This window comes from Mesoplodon bidens, assembly GCF_964165515.1.
Source record: "Mesoplodon bidens genome assembly, chromosome: X".
NCBI classification, from domain to species: Eukaryota; Metazoa; Chordata; class Mammalia; order Artiodactyla; family Ziphiidae; genus Mesoplodon; species Mesoplodon bidens.
In genome coordinates, this window is record NC_138163.1 from 141,654,962 (window position 1) to 141,673,319 (window position 18,358).

Below are 18,358 nucleotides of genomic sequence, written 5' to 3' on the forward strand. Positions count from 1 at the left end.
ACTATGTTGAATAATAGTGATGAGAGTGGACATCCTTGTCTTGTTCCTGATCTTAGAGGAAATGCTTTCAGTTTTTCTCCATTGAGAATGATGTTTGCTGTGGGTTTGTCATATATGGCCTTTACTATGTTGAGGTAGGTTCCCTCTGTGCCCACTTTCTGGAGACTTTTTATCATAAATGGGTGTTGAATTTTGTCAAAAGTTTTTTCTGCATCTATTGAGATGATCATATGGTTTTTGTCCTTCAGTTTGTTAATATGGTGTATCACACTGATAGATTTATGTATAATGAAGAATATTTGCACTCCTGGGATAAATCCCACTGTGATCATGGTGCATGATCCTTTTAGTGTGTTTTTGGATTCTGCTTGCTAGTATTTTGTTGAGGATTTTTTCATCTATATCCATCAGTTATATTGGTCTGTAATTTTCTTTTTTTGTAGTATATTTGTCTGGTTTTGGTGTCAGGGTGATGGTGGCCTCATAGAATGATTTTGGGAGTGTTCCTTTCTCTGCAGTTCTTTGGAAGAGCTTGAGAAGAATGGGTGTTAGCTCTTCTCTAAATGTTTGATAGAATTCGCCTGTGAAGCCATCTGGTCCCAGACTTTTGTTTGTTGGAACATTTTTCATCACAGTTTCAATTTCATTACTTGTGATTGGTCTGTTCATATTTTCTATTTCTTCCTGGTCCAGTCTAGGAAGGTTATCCCTTTCTAAGAATTTGTCCATTTCTTCCAGGTTGTCCATTTTATTAGCACAGAGTTACTTGTAGTACTCTCAGGATGCTTTGTATTTCTGCAGAGTCTGTTGTTACTTCTCCGTTTTGATTTTTAATTTTATTGATTTGAGTCCTCTCCCTCTTTTTCTTGATGAGTCTGGCTAATGGTTTATCAATTTTGTTTATCTTCTCAAAGAACCAGCTTTTAGTTTTATTGATCTTTGCTATTGTTTTCTTTGTTTCTATTTCATTTATTTCTGCTCTGATCTTTATGATTTCTTTCCTTCTACTAACTTTGGGTTTTGTTTGTTCTTCTTTCTCTAGTTCCTTTAGGTGTAAGGTTAGATTGTTTGAGATTTTTCTTGTTTCTTGACGTAGGATTGTATTGCACTAAACTTCCCTCTTAGAAATGCTTTTTCTGCATCCCATAGGTTCTGGATCATCGTGTTTTCATTGTCATTTGTTTCTGTGTATTTTTTAATTTCTTCTTTTATTTCTTCAGTGATCTTTTGGTTATTTAGTAGTGCACTGTGTAGCCTCCACGTATTTGTGGTTTTTACAGTTTTTTTTTCCTGTAATTGATTTCCAGTCTCATAGTGTTATGGTCAGAAAAGATGTTTGATATGATTTTAATGTTCTTAAATTTTCTGAGGCTTGATTTGTGACCCAGGGTTTGATCTATCCTGGAGAATGTTCCATATGCACTTGAGAAGAAAGTATATTCTGCCACCTTCGGGTGGAATGTTCTATACATATCAATTAGATCTATCTGGTCTATTGTGTCATTTAAAGCTTGTGTTTCCTTATTAATTTTGTTTGGATGATCTGTCCATTGGTGTAAGTGAGGTGTTAAAATCCCCCAGTGTTATTGTGTTACTGTCAATTTCCTCTTTTATAGCCGTTCGCAGTTGCCTTATGTATTGAAGTGCTCGTATGTTGGGTGCATATATATTTATAATTGTTGTTATCTTCTTCTTGGATTGATCCCTTGATCATTATGTAGTGTCCTTCCTTGTCTCTTGTAACATTCTTTATTTTAAAGTCTATTTTATCTGATATGAGTATTGCTACTCCAGCTTTCTTTTGATTTTCATTTACATGGAATATCTTTTTCCATCCCCTCACTTTCAGTCTGTATGTGTCCCTAGGTCTGAAGTGGGTCTCTTGTAGACAGCATATATATATGGGTCTTGGTTTTGTATCCATTCAGTGAGCCTGTGTCTTTTGGTTGGAGCATTTAATCCAGTGATGTTTAAGGTAATTATCAATATGTATGTTCCTATTACCATTTTCTTAATTGTTATGGGTTTGTTTTTGTAGGTCCTTTTCTTCTCTTGTGTTTCCCACTTAGAGAAGTTCCTTTAGTATTTATTGAAGAGCTGGTTTGGTGGTGCTGAATTCTCTTAGCTTTTGCTTGTCTGTAAAGCTTTTAATTTCTCCATCAAATCTGAATGAGGGCCTTGCTGAGTAGAGTAATCCTGGTTGTAGTTTCTTCCTTTTCATCACTTTAAATATATCATGCCACTCCCTTCTGGTTTGTAGAGTTTCTGCTGAGAAATCAGCTGTTAAGCTTATAGGTATTCTCTTGTATGTTATTTGTTTTTCCCTTGCTGCTTTAAATATTTTTTCTATTTAATTTTTGATAGTTTGATTAATATGTGTCTTGGTGTGTTTCTCCTTGGATTTATCCTTAATGGGAATCTCTGTGCTTCCTGGACTTGATTAACTATTTATGTTTTGGTTTTTTGGCTATGAGGCATGTGGCATCTCAGCTTCCTGACCAGGTCTCAAACCCACACACCCCTGCGCTGAAAGGTGAAGTCTTAACCAATGGACCAGCAGGGAAGTCCCCTGGGAGCAGTGGTTTTTGGTGGAGGGTCTCAGCTGACCTGCGAGACGGGGCCGAGGGTGGACAGCCCTCACCTCCGTGCCCCTCACATCTCTCTCCCTTCCTGCTGGGCATCTCTACCCACATCCAACAGGCGGACCCACGGTGAGCTCTGTGGGGCAAGGAGCAGAGGTGGACAGGGATGGAGTGCAGGCGATCAGAACACCCACCATACTCTCCCCCTGTACTCGCCCATTTAATGGATCATCTCTTGCTTCCCTGATCAGAGAAATGAGAATCTGCTGATGTAAGTTACTCTGCAATCCACTCAGCTTTTGGTACATATTTTATTTTTTATTGGAGTATAGTTCATTTAGTGTTGTTAGTTTCAGGTATACAGCATAGTGATTCAGTTATCCCTGTACATATTCTTTTCCCATTTAGGTTCTTACAAAATATTGAGTAGAGTTCTCTGTGCTACACAGTAGGTCCTCATTTTCCTCTATTTTATATATAGTAGTGTGTGTATGTTCATCCCAAACTCACCCTTCCCCCACATTTCCCCTTTGGTAACCATGCATTTGTTTTCTATGTCTGAGTGTCTGTTTCTGCTTCATAAGTAAGTTTAGGTGTATTATTTTTCAGGTTCCACATATAAGTGAGATCAGGTGGTATTTGTCTTTGACTTACTTTAATATGATCATCTCTAGGTCCATCCATGTTGCTGCCAATGGCATGCTGCCAATGGCATTATTTCATGCTTTTTATGGCTGAGTGATATCCCATTGTGTATATGTACCACATCTTCTTTATCCATTCATCTGCTGATGGACAGTTAGGTTGCTACCCTGACCTGGCTACTGTAAATACTGCTGCTATAAACATTGTGGTGCCTGTATCTTTTTGAATTATGGTTTTCTCAGGGTATATGCCCAGTAATGGGATTGCTAGATCATATGGTAACTCTATTTTTAGTTTTTTTGAGGAATCTCCAGGCTGTTCTCCATAGTGGCTGCACCAACTTACATTCCCACCAACAGTGCAGGAGGGTTCCCTTTCCTTCACAGCCTCCCCCCGAGCATGTATTATTTGTAGACTTTTTGATGATGACCATTCTGACCTGTGTGATACCTCACTATACTTTTGATGTGCATTTCTCTAATAATTAGAGATGCTGAGCATCTTTTCATGTGCTTGTTTGCCATCTGTATGTCTTCTTTGAAGAAATGTCTATTTAGGTCTTCTGCCCATTTTTGATTGGGTTGTTTGTTTTTTGTTGTCGAGTTGTATGAGCTGTTTGTAGATTTTGGAAATTAAGCCTTCATCGATTGCATTGCTTGCAAATATTTTCTCCCATTTTGTAGATTGTTCATGGTTTCCTTTGCTGTGCAAAAGCTTGTAAGTTTGATTAGGTCCCATTTGTTTATTTTTGCTTTTATTTCTATTGCCTTGGGAGACTGACCTAAGGAAACATTGGTATGATTTGTGACAGAGAATGTTTTGCCTATGTTCTCTTCTGGGAGTTTTATGGTGCCATGTCTTATGTTTAAGTCTTTAATCCATTTTGAGTTTATTTTTGTGTATGGTGTGTGTTCTAACTTCATTGATTTACATGCATGTCTCCAACTTTCCCAGCATCACTTGCTGAAGAGACTTTTTCCCATTGCGTATTCTTATGTCCTTTGTCAAATATTAATTGACCATAGGTGTGCAGGTTTATTTCTGGCCTCTGTTATTTAAGGATACAGTAAAACAGTATAAGAACTGAGGAAGATTGGGGGAATCCACCAGCGAGTCCAGAGCTGAGGGAGAGCACAGAATAGCCTAAGTAGCATCAGTGTTGAGACACCCACTGTGGTCAGCTGAATAATGTCCCCAAAGATGTCCATGTTCTAATCCACGAACATTGTGAATATGTGAACTTACATAGCAAAAGGGAGTTGGCAGATGTGGTCCCGTTAAGGAATTTGAGATGCACAGGTAACCTGGATTTTACAGGTGGTCCAGTGTCATCACATGGGTCCCTGTAAAGAGGACGTCAGAGGAGCATTTGATTACAAGATGCTGAGCTGCTCGTTTTGATGATCAAGGAAGGGGCCGCAAGCTCAGGATGGCAGATGCCTCCAGAAGCTGGAAAAGGCAGGAAACAGATTCTCCCCCTGGAGCCTCCAGAAGAAACCAGCCTGCGGATCCCTTGATTTTAGAGCTTTAGGCTTTAAAACGGTAAGACAGCACATTTTTGTTCTTTTAAGCTACCAAGTCCTTGGTAGGGACACGGTAAGGAGCTTGTGCATCAGTTACTGTCTAATTCTGATGGATCCAGAGCTGAACCCCTTCCCTCCGAAGCAGATGCTGAAATGGTTTGTGTACCTACATAGACAACGTGGTTTTACTTCATCTCAGTAGCAGCTCCTTTTCTCTCCTTGTCCTCCGTGTGGGCTCCTGAACGGCCTCTTTTCAGTGCTTCTGGGTCTTCTTCAGCCACTCAGCCAGGTTCTCTATGAATAACGCCTGTTCCTGCAATAGGAATGTAATCACCACATCCAACCTTCAGATCTTGGGTCGCAGAAGAGGCAACCCACCCTCAAGCCTTTCCAGCCCAAGAGAAAGATGCTATCCACTTCGTGGCTGGTAAGCGCCAGGCTCCACCACCCCCCCGGGCACCCTTATGCAAGGCACTACCCTCTACTTTCACAGAGAGAGATAAAGACGGAGGGAGAGAGAGAGACACAGAGAGAGGGAGAAAGACAGAGATGGATGGACAGAGAGGGAGCCAGAGAGAGGGAGATGGAAACAGGGAGAGAGACCCAGAGAGGGAGTCAGAGAGATGGAGAGGTAGATAGAGAGGCAGAGAGCGAGAGAGACAGGGAGACAGGGAGATGGAGAGCAGGAGAGATTTAGAGGGAGAGGCAGAGAGCAGGAGTGAGAGAGACTTAGAGGAAGAGAGTGTCAGAGAGGGATGCAGCGAGTGAGAGGGACCCAGAGAGCAGGAGAGAGAGGGACCCGGAGAGTGAAAGAGACAGAGAGAGATGGAAAGGGAGAGAGACAGAGGGATTGAGAGAGGAGGAGAGTGAGAGGGACAGAGAGAGAAAGATTGAGAGGGAGAGAGAGGGACGCAGAGAGATGGAGAGGGGGAGACAGCAGGAGAGGGAGTGAGAGAGAGAGACAGGGAGGCGGAGAGAGAGAAAGCGGGAGAGACAGAGAGGGATTGAGAGAGGAGGAGAGAGAGAGACAGCCAGAGCTGGAGAGAGAGGGAGGCAGAGAGACAGAGAGGGAGTGAGAGGGGGAGACGGAAAGGGAGAGGGATTGAGAGAGGGAGATAGATGGAAAGGGAGAGAGGGACAGAGTGAGAGAGACAGGGAGACATAGGGAGAGAAGAGAGATGGAGAGAGGGAGAGAAACACAGAGGGAGAGGGAGAAGGAGAGAGGGAGATGGTGACAGATAGAAAGACAGAGGGAGTGAGAGGGACCCAAAGAGTAGGAGAGAGACACGCAGAGATGGAGGGAGAGAGGGACGCAGAGGGTGACAGAGAGAGGGACCCAAAGAGCGGGAGAGAGACACACAGAGAGAGAGGGAGGGGGGAGAGAGAGAGACGGAGAGGGTGACACAGAGACAGGGAGACATGGAGAGGGAAAGAGAGGGAGAGAAAGGGAGACAGAGAGGGAGGGATTGAGAGAGGGAGAGATGGTGACACGGATGGAGACACAGAGAGGGGGAGAGAAAGACAGAGGGACCCAAAGAGCAGGAGAGAGACACACAGAGAGGGGGAGAGAGAGAGACAGAGAGGGTGACAGGGAAAGAGACAGAGTGGGGGAGACAGAGGGGCAGAGAGGGAGAGGGAGAGGGAGAGTGAGAGGGAGAAGGACCCAGAGAGAGAAAGGGATTGAGAGAAGGAGAGTGAGAGCGAGGGAGGGAGAGAGAGATGGAGAAGGAGAGACAGAGGGAGAGAGACAGGGAGATGGAGAGGGGGAGAAAGATAGGGATAAATACAGAGAGGGAAAGGGAGAGACAGAGAGGGAGCACGAGAGAGAGGGAGAGAGGGAGAAAGACAAAGAGATGGAGAGAGGGGGATGGAGAGAAAGAGAGGGGGGAGAGAGGGAGCACTCTGGTGTGCCCCCCTCCTCTTATAAGGACAGGAGTTCTATGGGATCAAGGCTCTGCCCTCATTTCACCATCCTTACTTCCCTAAAAGCCCCATCTCCAAATACAGTCTCATTGGGGGTTAGGGCTTCAACGTATGCACTTGAAGGGGGCACAGGGGAGTCTGTAACACACAAGTGGAAACAGGGAGACCCATCTAGGGGCATCACTGAGAGAGCGTGGTTGAAATGGAGACAGTGAGAGTCAGACTTGAGACATGGGATAACCACAGAACCAACAGGATTTGCTGGTAGATCAAAAGTGAAGGGCAAGAGAAATAAAGATGAGGACTCCATGAGGTAGGTGCTCAGTTTATAGAAAGTAAGCATTAAACGTGTATGCTTCCTGCAAGGAGAGATTCCACTGATTTAGAGTGACGGCTTCCTGATCTCAGGGCAACAGACTCGATAACAGAATGTCTGTTATCTCTGGTCACCACTGCTCTGGGTTACTGAAACTGAGCAGGACCCTGTGGGGTTCCTGGGCATGGAAGCCTTTCTGTCCCCCATTTCTTGTTTGTAGGGAACAGACTCCAGCCTCCTGGACCTTCCTTGACTCCCAAAGGGCAGATGCAAACAGTTGCCAATCAGGGGAGGAGGGGATGCAGAGACCAGGGAGGAGGAGTCAAGACACAACAGTGCAGCCCTGGGGCAGGGTCCTCGTTTCCCCTCGAGAGATACACATGACAATATGTTTGAGCTCTTTACAGCACTGAAACCCCCCAACAGATGGAAGCTGTCATTTTTTATTCCAGAGAAGACCCCCTGAGGCCAGATTAAAGGGACCAGAGAAGTTCAAGAGATTACCTGAGCGTCTTTCCTGGTGGTCCAGTGGCTAAGACTCCATGCTTCCAATGCAGGGGGCCCAGGGTCGACCCCTGGTCAGGGAACTAGATCTCACATGCTGTTACTAAAAATTCCGTAGGCTGCAACTGAAGATCCTCCGTGCTGCAACAAAGATCCCGTTCCCGAAACTAAGTGCTGGTGCAGCCAAATAAATAAATGTTTGAAAAAAGTGAGAGAGAGAGAGATTACCTGAGACCAGATTAAAGGAGTGCAGGCCCTGCGTACACCCTGATCCTTATCAGCAACCCCACCCTTGAACCATTGCTACAAAACTCCTCACTACACCCCCGCTCCAGGTTGGGACACAGTTTTGAGGGCATATCCACTATGTTCCCCCTTTGCCTGGCAAAGCAATAAAGCTATTCTTTTCTACTTCACCCACAACTGTCTCCGAGATTTGATTCAGCACTGGTGCACAGACGCTCAGTTTTTGGCATCATTACTGGTTTTACGTAAGCTCTTTCTGCTCACGTTTCTTCCATTCCTGTCCTAAAATTCCCATTCTTAATCTTTCTATTTCCCCTTGCTAATGTCAACCAGGAACAATGAGGTTATGACTCCTGGTGAAACCAAGTCTCCCAGTACTGAGTTCCCCAGCCGAGTTTAAGATTAACCTCTTCATCCAAAACTTTATTGCCTTTCTTGTCCCGTCCGTTTCCCCTAAGGTGTGAGGAATATCAAACAAAAGGGGGCACTGAAAATGAGCAGGACTCTTTGGGGAATCTCCCGGGTACAGTATCTCCTCTGTGTCCCCAGTTTCTTGTTTGTAGAAAAAGGCTTTCGTGTCTTAGGCCTTCCCCACATTCCAGAGAGCAGACTCAAGCAGTTAAGGCTTAGAATTATAGAGTCACAGCTCTCATAGTTCCTCCTGAAAGGACAGAGATACAATCTGACCCATATTCTCTTGAGTTGTTGTGCAGAAACCAAGACCCCCGCCCGGGTGAAGAATGGTGACCACATGCCGACCACAAGCACTAGACCCCAGGCTGGTTGGAACCAGAAGGCTGATGATTGAGATTCCCCGAAACATCACCCTGTACCTCAGCACCAACCAATCAGAAGGTCCAGGAGCTGATCAGGCATCCTAGGACCCTCTCCCCAACACTGTCTTTAAAAACCCTTCCCTGAAAGCCATCGGGGAGCTCAGGTCCTTTGAGCATGAGCTGCCTGTTCTCCTTGCTTGGCACCTGCAGTAAACGCTGTACTTTCTTTTCACCTGGGGTCAGTAGATTGGCTTTACTGCACCTCTGGACCCAAGTGGACCCAAGTATGGTTCAGTAACACTGGCACCCCAATGTTCTTCTATTTGAGATTCAGGGCTATTGTTTGACGAAATAATCTATGTGTTCAGAATTTAGGAAGTAGTTAAAGTTGTTGTTATGCCCTAATTATTGTACAGTCCTTTGGACCTTGTTTGATCTGTCATGAGCTATTGAAAAACAGAATTATGTCATGGTTTGTCTCTAGCCAATGAATACACCAAAAATGAAAAGGTAGACACAGGTAAAATTAGAACATAAGCAGGATAGGAATTTTTGTCATGGATGCCCTAGAATAGTCAGCATTTCCATTAATGCTGGGATATTCTACCTATATAACAGGGTTTATGTCCATGTATAACTTTACTTGGAAGTGATCAGAGCAGTGTACGATTTTAGAGCCAAAAGGGGATTGTTGGAACACATCCCAACCTCAACAAGAGCCAAGCCGACTAAAGACTGAAGATGTGAACTGCCTGCTCGTGGTCACAGGGGCAGCACGAGATCAAGGACGAATGTCTCGGGCTCTTTGCTTTTCCTGTACTACACTGTTCCCGTCCTTTACCTACCACGGGATAAACTTGTTAGTGAGCAAATGATGCTGCGTCCCCCAAATTACTCCTTTCTGTTTCTTCTCAGAACAAGCACTTTTTCCTCCATCCATAAATATGCTTCTCATGCATGGAGACCTGAGTTTCCTCAATTCTAAAATAATAACACCTTTGCCTACAACAGTATAATCTCCTTTTGGTTAATAAAGCATAATAAATCATACAAGCATATTAAGCTGCTGGAGTGAAGTATTACGATTTCCATTATTTCTAGGAATTGAGTCCATACTGATTGCATACGTGAGTACAGTTATGACATGTGGACAGACGCAGTACAGCTGTTCTCTGCCGGAATCGTCCCATCCTGTTTACCCTTTAAAACCTAATGTACACAGCTCCCTTAGAGCCTAATTTACTCAGTGGAATATGTTAAATAGGATTAACTATAAATTAGGTAGTCCTCCAGAATTGGGGGACATTAGATGTACACAGTGCAACACTAAGAAAATGGTATCTTAACCCTTTTCTCTGTCAACTTATATTAAATTTGATAGTGCATGTAACCATTATGGGATTAGATGCTATGTTTTGAAATTAGTTCTGTTATTGTGGTAAATTTGTGTTACTTCTAATTGAAAATAAGCAGTTCAAAGTTTCATATTGATTAGATGACTTAAAATAATTAACAGTGGATATTCAGAGCATTATAGAGCTTATTTGCATTATGGAAAGCAAATGCTTCTTCTAGGCTAATATTTTACCGTATCAAATTGTTATTAAATTCAGTACCCATGACCATTGTAATGATGGTTATGAAGTGATGGTAAGAATTTATGAAAGTTGTTAAAATGGGGGGGGGTTGTATTCCCAAGAGGAACACACACAGTTGGACACCTGGTGAACTGCTTCCATTCATACACTGAAATGCACGTGTTTATTATCTATATCTGGACATCATGGTCCATGGTGATTATTGCATCATTAACCACTGTTATGAAATGAAGTACTGTATGTTGTACCTGCCGGGTACACTAGCAGGATACAAATACAACACCAAAAGGACGTGCTGAGAACTTTCTCATGATTACTTAGAAACGGAATGAAATTACACGTTGAAAGACGACCTGGGTCTTATTCACCACGAGACACTTACCAGACATATGTGAGCCTCACATTCTTCATCTAAGAGGATTCAGGGCGCTTTATGGATTTACAGGTTTCAAAATATTTTCATATAGACCATGTCATTTCATTCCCTCGCACACACATGCACACACTACAGATTAGCAATGTAACCTATTTTGAAAAACAAAAAGACTAACTCATTGAAAATATAAATATGCATACATAACTTAAATTGAGATAACCTGTTTTCACAAGGAATATTTCATTTTCACTTTAGAAAATATATAGATAGATGTAGATGTGATGATTAATATAAAAGATATAGGTATAAATATTATATAGGTAGATAATCACCAGTATCTCTCAAGTAAAACTTTTGCTTTTACATATAGGATGCATAAACAACAAGATCCTACTGTATAGCACAGAGAACTATATTCAATATCCTATGATAAAACATAATGGAAAAGAACAGTAAAAAAGAATGTGTGTCTATATATATAAATAAAACGGAATCACTTTATGTACAGCAGAAATTGACATTATAAATCAACTCTACTTCAATAAAAAAAGTCTATGACAAAGTTTTCTCTGAATGAATTAGTCTGTGTACACAGGAAGTTAAGAGGAAAGTCGCTATCAAACTCTTGTTCTATATGATAAATTTTCTTTTTACCTTGCTAATTTCTTTAACTTACGTTTAGACTGGAGGTTTCACTTGAATTTTCTCTGCACTGCCTGAACCAGTTTTTTGTTCCTGCCTTTTACACTACAAAAATTGTGTCGAGCCTCAGGTCATTGTTCAAAACTTTGCACCCAGCTTTTAAGATATTCACTTAAACAGCTGGGCCTAAACCTTGAAAAGAAACCTATGAAGAAATTAAGCTTTGATATAACACCTTTTCTTTATCCATTCACCTCTCAATGGACCTTTGGGGTTGCTTCCAGCTCTTGGATATTATAAATAATGGTGCAGGGAACACAGGTGTGCAAATACATCCTTCAAGATCTTGCTTGAATTCTTTTGCATATATACTCATAAGTGGGATTGCTGGGTCATACGGTAATTCAGTTTTTAATTTTTTGAGGAAATTCCATACTGTTTTCCATAGCAACTGCACCATTTTACATTCCCACCAACAGTGCACAAGTATTCCAAATTTGCATCCTCGCCAATACTTGCTCTTTTCTGTATGTTTTTGGTGTTGTTTTTGTTTTTGTTTTTTGTTTTTTTTTTTCTTTTTGCGGTATGCGGGCCTCTCACTGTTGTGGCCTCTCCCGTTGCGGAGCACAGGCTCCGGACGCGCAGGCTCAGCGGCCATGGCTCACGGGCCCAGCCGCTCCGCGGCATATGGGATCCTCCCAGACCGGGGCACGAACCCGTATCCCCTGCATCGGCAGGCGGACTCTCAACCACTGCGCCACCAGGGAGGCCCAGTTGTTTTTGTTTTTGTTTTGTTTAGAGCAGTCATCCTGAGTACTATCAGGTGATATCTCATTGTGGTTTTGATTTACATTTCTCTCATGATCAGTGCCAGGAAGTATCTTTTCTCATGCTTATTGGCCATTGTATGTCTCTTTGGGTGAAATGTCTATTCAAGCCCTTTGGCCCATCTTTTAATTGAGCTATTTGTTTTATTGTTGTTGAGCTGTAGAAGTTCCTTATATATTCCTGATAATAACCCCTTATCAGATATACGATTTGCAATGATTCTCCCATTTCACAGGTGACTTTTTTTTTTTTTTTTTTTTTTATTTTTATTTTTATTTATTATTTTTTAAGGGCTTCACATGCTTGGCTTATTTATTTATTTATTTTTGGCTGTGTTGGGTCTTTGTTTTTGCACGAGGGCTTTCTCTAGTTGTGGCAAGCGGGGGCCACTCTTCATCGCGGTGCGCGGGCCTCTCACTATCGCGGCCTCTCTTGTTGCGGAGCACAGGCTCCAGACGCGCAGGCTCAGTAGTTGTGGCTCACGGGCCTAGTTGCTCCGTGGCATGTGGGATCTTCCCAGACCAGGGCTCGAACTCGTGTGCCCTGCATTAGCAGGCAGAGTCTCAACCACTGCGCCACCAGGGAAGCCCCACAGGTGACCTTTTCATTCTTGATTGCTTCTTGTGATGTGCTAATGTTTTGTTGTAGTCCCACCTGTCTATTTTTTCCTTTTGTTGCCTTTGGTTTTGGTGTCCTATCCAAGAAATTATGCAGCCTTAAAAAGGAAGGAAACCCTGTCACCTGCTAAAACATGAACTTCAAGGACATCATGCTAAACAAAATAAGCCAGGCACAAAAGGACACACACTGTAGGACTCCACTTGTATGAAGTATCTAAATAGTTAAAATCATAGACACAGAAAATAGAAAAGTGTACACCAAGGTCTGGGAGGATGGAGCACGGGAAGTTGGTATTGAATGGCTAAAGAGGTTCAGTGTTGCAAGATGAGAAAGTTCCAGAGATCTGCTGAACAACAATATGACTAAACACAATGAACTGTACACTAAAAAATGGCTAGGATGGTAAATAATAAAAAAAGAAATTAAGCTTTAGGAAAAAATTATAAAGAAAACTTTGGAAATAGAGTGTGCTCCCTATTTGCATTCCTGCTGGATGCAGAGGTCTTAAAATCACAGGGGTTTAACCATCACACACATAAAATACAAAGGATACAGACCATCATAATGGGATCATTTTGAAGGGCATTCCTATGAAACATGATACTGAGGCACTTTTAAGGCAGTTACACTACCCTATTATAGTTTATGAAGATTGCCAAAGCAATAGTTAGAACATCAGAGAATAAAGTGTTCAATGAAATCGCTTTCTTTATGAATAGCCTAGCTCCGTCTATTAGAGAAAACCTCGAAGAACTGAGTGGCTTATAGGGCAGTTAAAATAGTTGCATTGTTCTAGTAAAGAGCAATCATTTGATATTAAGTTGGCTATTAACAGATATTAATTTGTGCTTTTAGATTACTAGTGACTGAGATAATTCATTCTTCATTAAAATAATTCCCTATTATTAGAGAACATTATGTACAGATTTTATTGTCCCACTTTTTAAAAATTAGAGTATAGTTGATTTACAATGTTGTTAGTTTCAGGTGTACAGCAGAGTGATTCAGTGATTCAATATTTATGTGTATATATTAAAAAATTGGGTTGGCCAAATAGTTCATTCAGGTTTTTCCATAGCATCTTATGGAAAACCTCGAATGAACTTTTTGGCCACCCCTATATATATATATATATATATATATATATATATATATATTCAGATTCTCTTCCTTTATAGGTTATTACAAAATATTGAGTAGAGTTCCCTGTGCTATACAATAGAGGTCCTTGTTGTTTATCTATTTTATATATATATTAGTTCGTAGCCATTAATCCCAAACTCCTAATTTATCCCTCACCTTTGGTAACCATAAGTTTGTTTTCTGGGGGTCTCTTTCTGTTTTCTAAATAAGTTCATTTGTATCATTTTGTTTTAGATTCCACAAATATGCAATATCATATGATATCTGTCTTTTTCTGCCTGGCTTACTTCACTTACTATGATCATCTCTAGGTCCATCCATGTTGCTGCAAATGGCATGATTTCATTCTTTCTTATGGCTGAGTGATATTCCATTGTAATACAGATATACCACAACTTTATTTTTTAATTGAAGTACAGCTGATTTACAGTGTTGTGCTAATTTCTGCTGTACAGCAAAGTGACTCAGTTATACCCACATATACATTCTTCTCTAATTCTTTTCCATATGGTTTATTACAGAATATTGAACATAGTTCCCTGTGCTCTACAGTAGGGCCTTGTTGTTTATCCATTCTAAATGTAATAGTTTTCCAAATTCCAACCTACTCATGTCTTGTTTCTGCTGTCGTTGTTTTGTGGCATTTGGATTCCTCTCTTCAGATAAAAACCCTACCAGGAGGGCTTCCCTGGTGGCTCAGTGGTTGGGAGTCCGCCTGCCGATGCAGGGGACACGGGTTTGTGCCCCGGTCTCGGAAGATCCCACGTGCCACGGAGCGGCTGGGCCCGTGAGCCATGGCCGCTGAGCCTGTGCATCCGGAGCTTGTGCTCCGCAACAGGAGAGGCCACAACAGTGAGAGGCCCGTGTACCGCCAAAAAAAAAAAAACAAAAAAAAAACCTACGAGGAGCCATGATGCATTCCTATTTCACACTCTGTCAATATTAACTGTCATCCTCACGATCACACTGAAGATTGCTGGGTGTGTTCTTCCCAGCAGTTGCCAAAGAATGTACCTTTCATATTTTGTAAATGGTCTTCACAGTTGTTTCTCCAAAAGAAATAGAGAATTTTCTCTTTTTCCATCAAAGACACTGAAGAGTGTATTAAAAATATTCACATGTTTTGTAGAAACTCAGGCTGGAAGATTTGAATATTATGATAGTCTTGGAAATCAAATTGCCAAAGACTCTGGCACGTTAAACGTTGCAAGGTGATTTGGCCCTTTTTGGAAAAAACACAAAAACTTTTCATCAGCCAACCCTCTCAGAGGAAGATGTCTCTATGTAGAGTCTGAATTTCCTGTGTGAGGAAAGCAAAGTATTTGTGTCCACTGTCTGGTCTGATTCCTTACTCTAGAACTGTGCATTATTTCTTTGATCTGTAGATAAATACCAGCAGTCTCTGTACTGTTGAAAGTAATTTTTTCAGCTTTATTCATTTATTTCTCAAGCAGTGATTATGTAGAATCTCTGGCATATTCACTGTCAGCAGTAAAGCTGGTATTCTGAGTTTGGTGGATTCAAGGCATTCTTTGGTATTTCACACACAAGGGGAACCCTTTTTAGTGCATCTTGAAAACACCAAAACGGTAGTCTTAGGTCAGAAATTGCAGTCTCTCAATACAAATAACAATCACCAAAAACCCTGTGGATTCCACCTATTAAAAATGTAATCTGAATGTGGATTAATATCTCTGATGAGAAGTGATGGCTTTCCTATTAGCTATATGGATAGTGACATACTTGATTAGAATAAATTTGGTTTCTTTCCAGATAGATCTAGGAGAAGAATATGCTCCTTTTCTATTGTGTATGTTTCAAGATATAATTATAAAGTTCTCTGTATGAATTTAGGAAGGCAAGTTATGAACCTCAAATATTTCAATCTATCTTTATGGGCAGAAATCTGTGAGTCTTTGAATTTATATTCAACTGCCTCCCGAAAGATATGTGAGTTACACTGAAACTCAGTGTTCATCATGTTTCCTGCACAGTTTATTCACAGCCTAACCAAGCAATGATCAATGTTAAATGAAATTTACATATAAAATATGCATATGAAGAAAGTAAAGATACAACCAAAACCCCTGTCTTTCTCCTAATTCACTCCCAAAGTTGCCCATGGATTCTGAAGTAAACTCTACAGAGCCACAAAGATACCAAGAATTTAAACAAAGGATGTACTGAATCAAGTCTGCACCCCGTGACTTAATGAAGCAAAGGAAGATGAAGCTGTGTACCAGAAAGTTCTGCGTGGAAGAAGAGACCAACTCAAGAGCCACTGCTTTCCACTGAGATAGAATAAAAAGAACGCACAGATTGATGCTTTAAAGATATGATTCAAAATGTCTAGGGACTTCCCTGGTGGTCCAGTGGTTAAGACTTTGTCTATCAATGCAGGGTGTGCGGGTTCGATCCCTGGTTGGGGAGCTTAGATCCCACATGCCCCACGGCCAAAAAACCAAATCATAAAACAGAAGCAATGTTGTAACAAATTCAATAAAGACTTTAAAAAACAATGGTCCACATCAAAAAAAAAAAAAAAGTTAGGGGTTTGTGTTTAGTGAATGTCATTTTTTTTTTTTTTTTTTTTTTGTTGCGGTACGCAGGCCTCTCACTGTTGTGGCCTCTCCCGTTGAGGAGCACAGGCTCCGGAGGAGCGCAGGCTCAGCAGCCATGGCTCACGGGCCCAGCCGCTCTGAGGCATGTGGGATCTTCCCAGACCGGGGCACGAACCCGTGTCCCCTGCATCGGCAGGCAGACTCTCAACCACTGCGCCACCAGGGAAGCCCGTGAATGTCATTTTTAAACACAGTACTGTAAATAAAAAGTATCCCTAGAGGTAAGTGAACAGGAAAATGGACATCACAGCAAACTAAAATATTCTGGGATTTGAATGCAGCAATTATAACACAAGAAAAAAATACATAATTAACAACAACAGCACTTAAGGAGTGTCAGCCCTAACGTTATATTCTGAGCTAATTTAAAATACTACAATGAAGCATATTCTGATTTTAACCATCACTGAATTAACTGAAAATAATTCCATTGGTGATACCTGATTTATTGGCCAGACCATCCAATATGAACATATCTCAATAAAGAGAGAATGAAATAGTGGGGAATGATACATGTAAATAGATAAGGTTACAATCTTTGAATGACTTATGCAACTACCAAAAGAGAATTCTTTTTTTCTAAATTAAAAAAAAAAACAACTCTTTTATTGAAGTCTAGTTGATTTCCAATGCTGTGGCAGTCTCTGCTGTACAGCAGTGATTCAGTTATATGCATAGAGATATAATTTTTTATATTCTTTTCCATAAACCATAAACAAGACCAAAAGACAACCCTCAGAATGGGAGAAAATATTTGCAAATGAAGCAACTGACAAAGGATTAATCTCCAAAATTTATAAGCAGCTCATGCAGCTCAATAACAAAAAAACAAACAACCCAATCAAAAATGGGCAGAAGACCTAAATAGACATTTCTCCAAAGAAGATATACAGATTGCCAACAAACACATGAAAGAATGCTCAACATCATTAATCATTAGAGAAATGCAAATCAAAACTACAATGAGATATCATCTCACACCAGTCAGAATGGCCATCATCAAAGTATCTAGAAACAATAAATGCTGGAGAGGGTGTGGAGAAAAGGGAACCCTCTTGCACTGCTGGTGGGAATGTAAATTGGTACAGCCACTATGGAGAACAGTAACCGAGGTTCCTTAAAAAACTACAAATAGAACTACCATACGACCCAGCAATCACACTACTGGGCATATACCCTGAGAAAACCATAATTCAAAAAGAGTCATGTACCAAAATGTTCACTGCAGCTCTATTTACAATAGCCCAGAGATAGAAACAACCTAAGTGTCCATCATCGGATGAATGGATAAAGAAGATGTGGCACATATATACAATGGAATATTACTCAGCCATAAAAAGAAACGAAATTGAGTTATTTGTAATGAGGTGGATGGACCTAGAGTCTGTCATACAGAGTGAAGTAAGTCAAAGAGAAAACAAATACCATATGCTAACACATATATATGGAATCTAAGAAAAAAAATGTCATGAAGAACCTAGGGGTAAGACAGGAATAAAGACACAGACCTACTAGAGCATGGACTTGAGGATATGGGGAGGGGGAAGGGTACGCTGGGGCAAAGCGAGAGTGTGGAATGGACATATATACACTACCAAACGTAAAATAGATAGCTAGTGGGAAGCAGCCGCATAGCACAGGGAGATCAGCTCGGTGCTTTGTGACCACCTAGAGGGGTGGGATAGGGAGGGTGGGAGGGAAGGAGGGAGACACAAGAGGGAAGAGATATGGGAACATATGTATAACTGATTCACTTTGTTATAAAGCAGAAACTAACACACCATTGTGAAGCAATTATACTCCAATAAAGATGTAAAAAAAAAAAAACTGCAGGAAACAACTCCCTGGGGTATAGGCAAGCCAAGGTTGGTGGGCAGGCACGTAGAGGTCCAGTCAGGCACTGGAGGCATGAGGCCTGGGGTACATGGTATCCACTTCAGAAGGGCCGTGGCAAGGTGGTCACCAGGTCTAGACTGGGACTGCAGTGTCAGTGAGGGCCTGTTTACTCTGGGCA

At 41.4% G+C, this 18,358-nt stretch overlaps 1 long non-coding RNA gene across 1 annotated transcript in view; it reads left to right on the plus strand.

The window, feature by feature from the left end:
- LOC308609130 overlaps nt 1–7,669 on the plus strand; it is a 97,544-nt gene extending 89,875 nt beyond the window's left edge. The window contains exons 4-5 of the long non-coding RNA XR_014014271.1: nt 4,545–5,177; nt 7,442–7,669. This is a non-coding gene — a long non-coding RNA (uncharacterized lncRNA). The remainder of the gene's footprint in view (nt 1–4,544; nt 5,178–7,441) is intronic.
- Nucleotides 7,670–18,358: the final 10,689 nt, after the last annotated feature.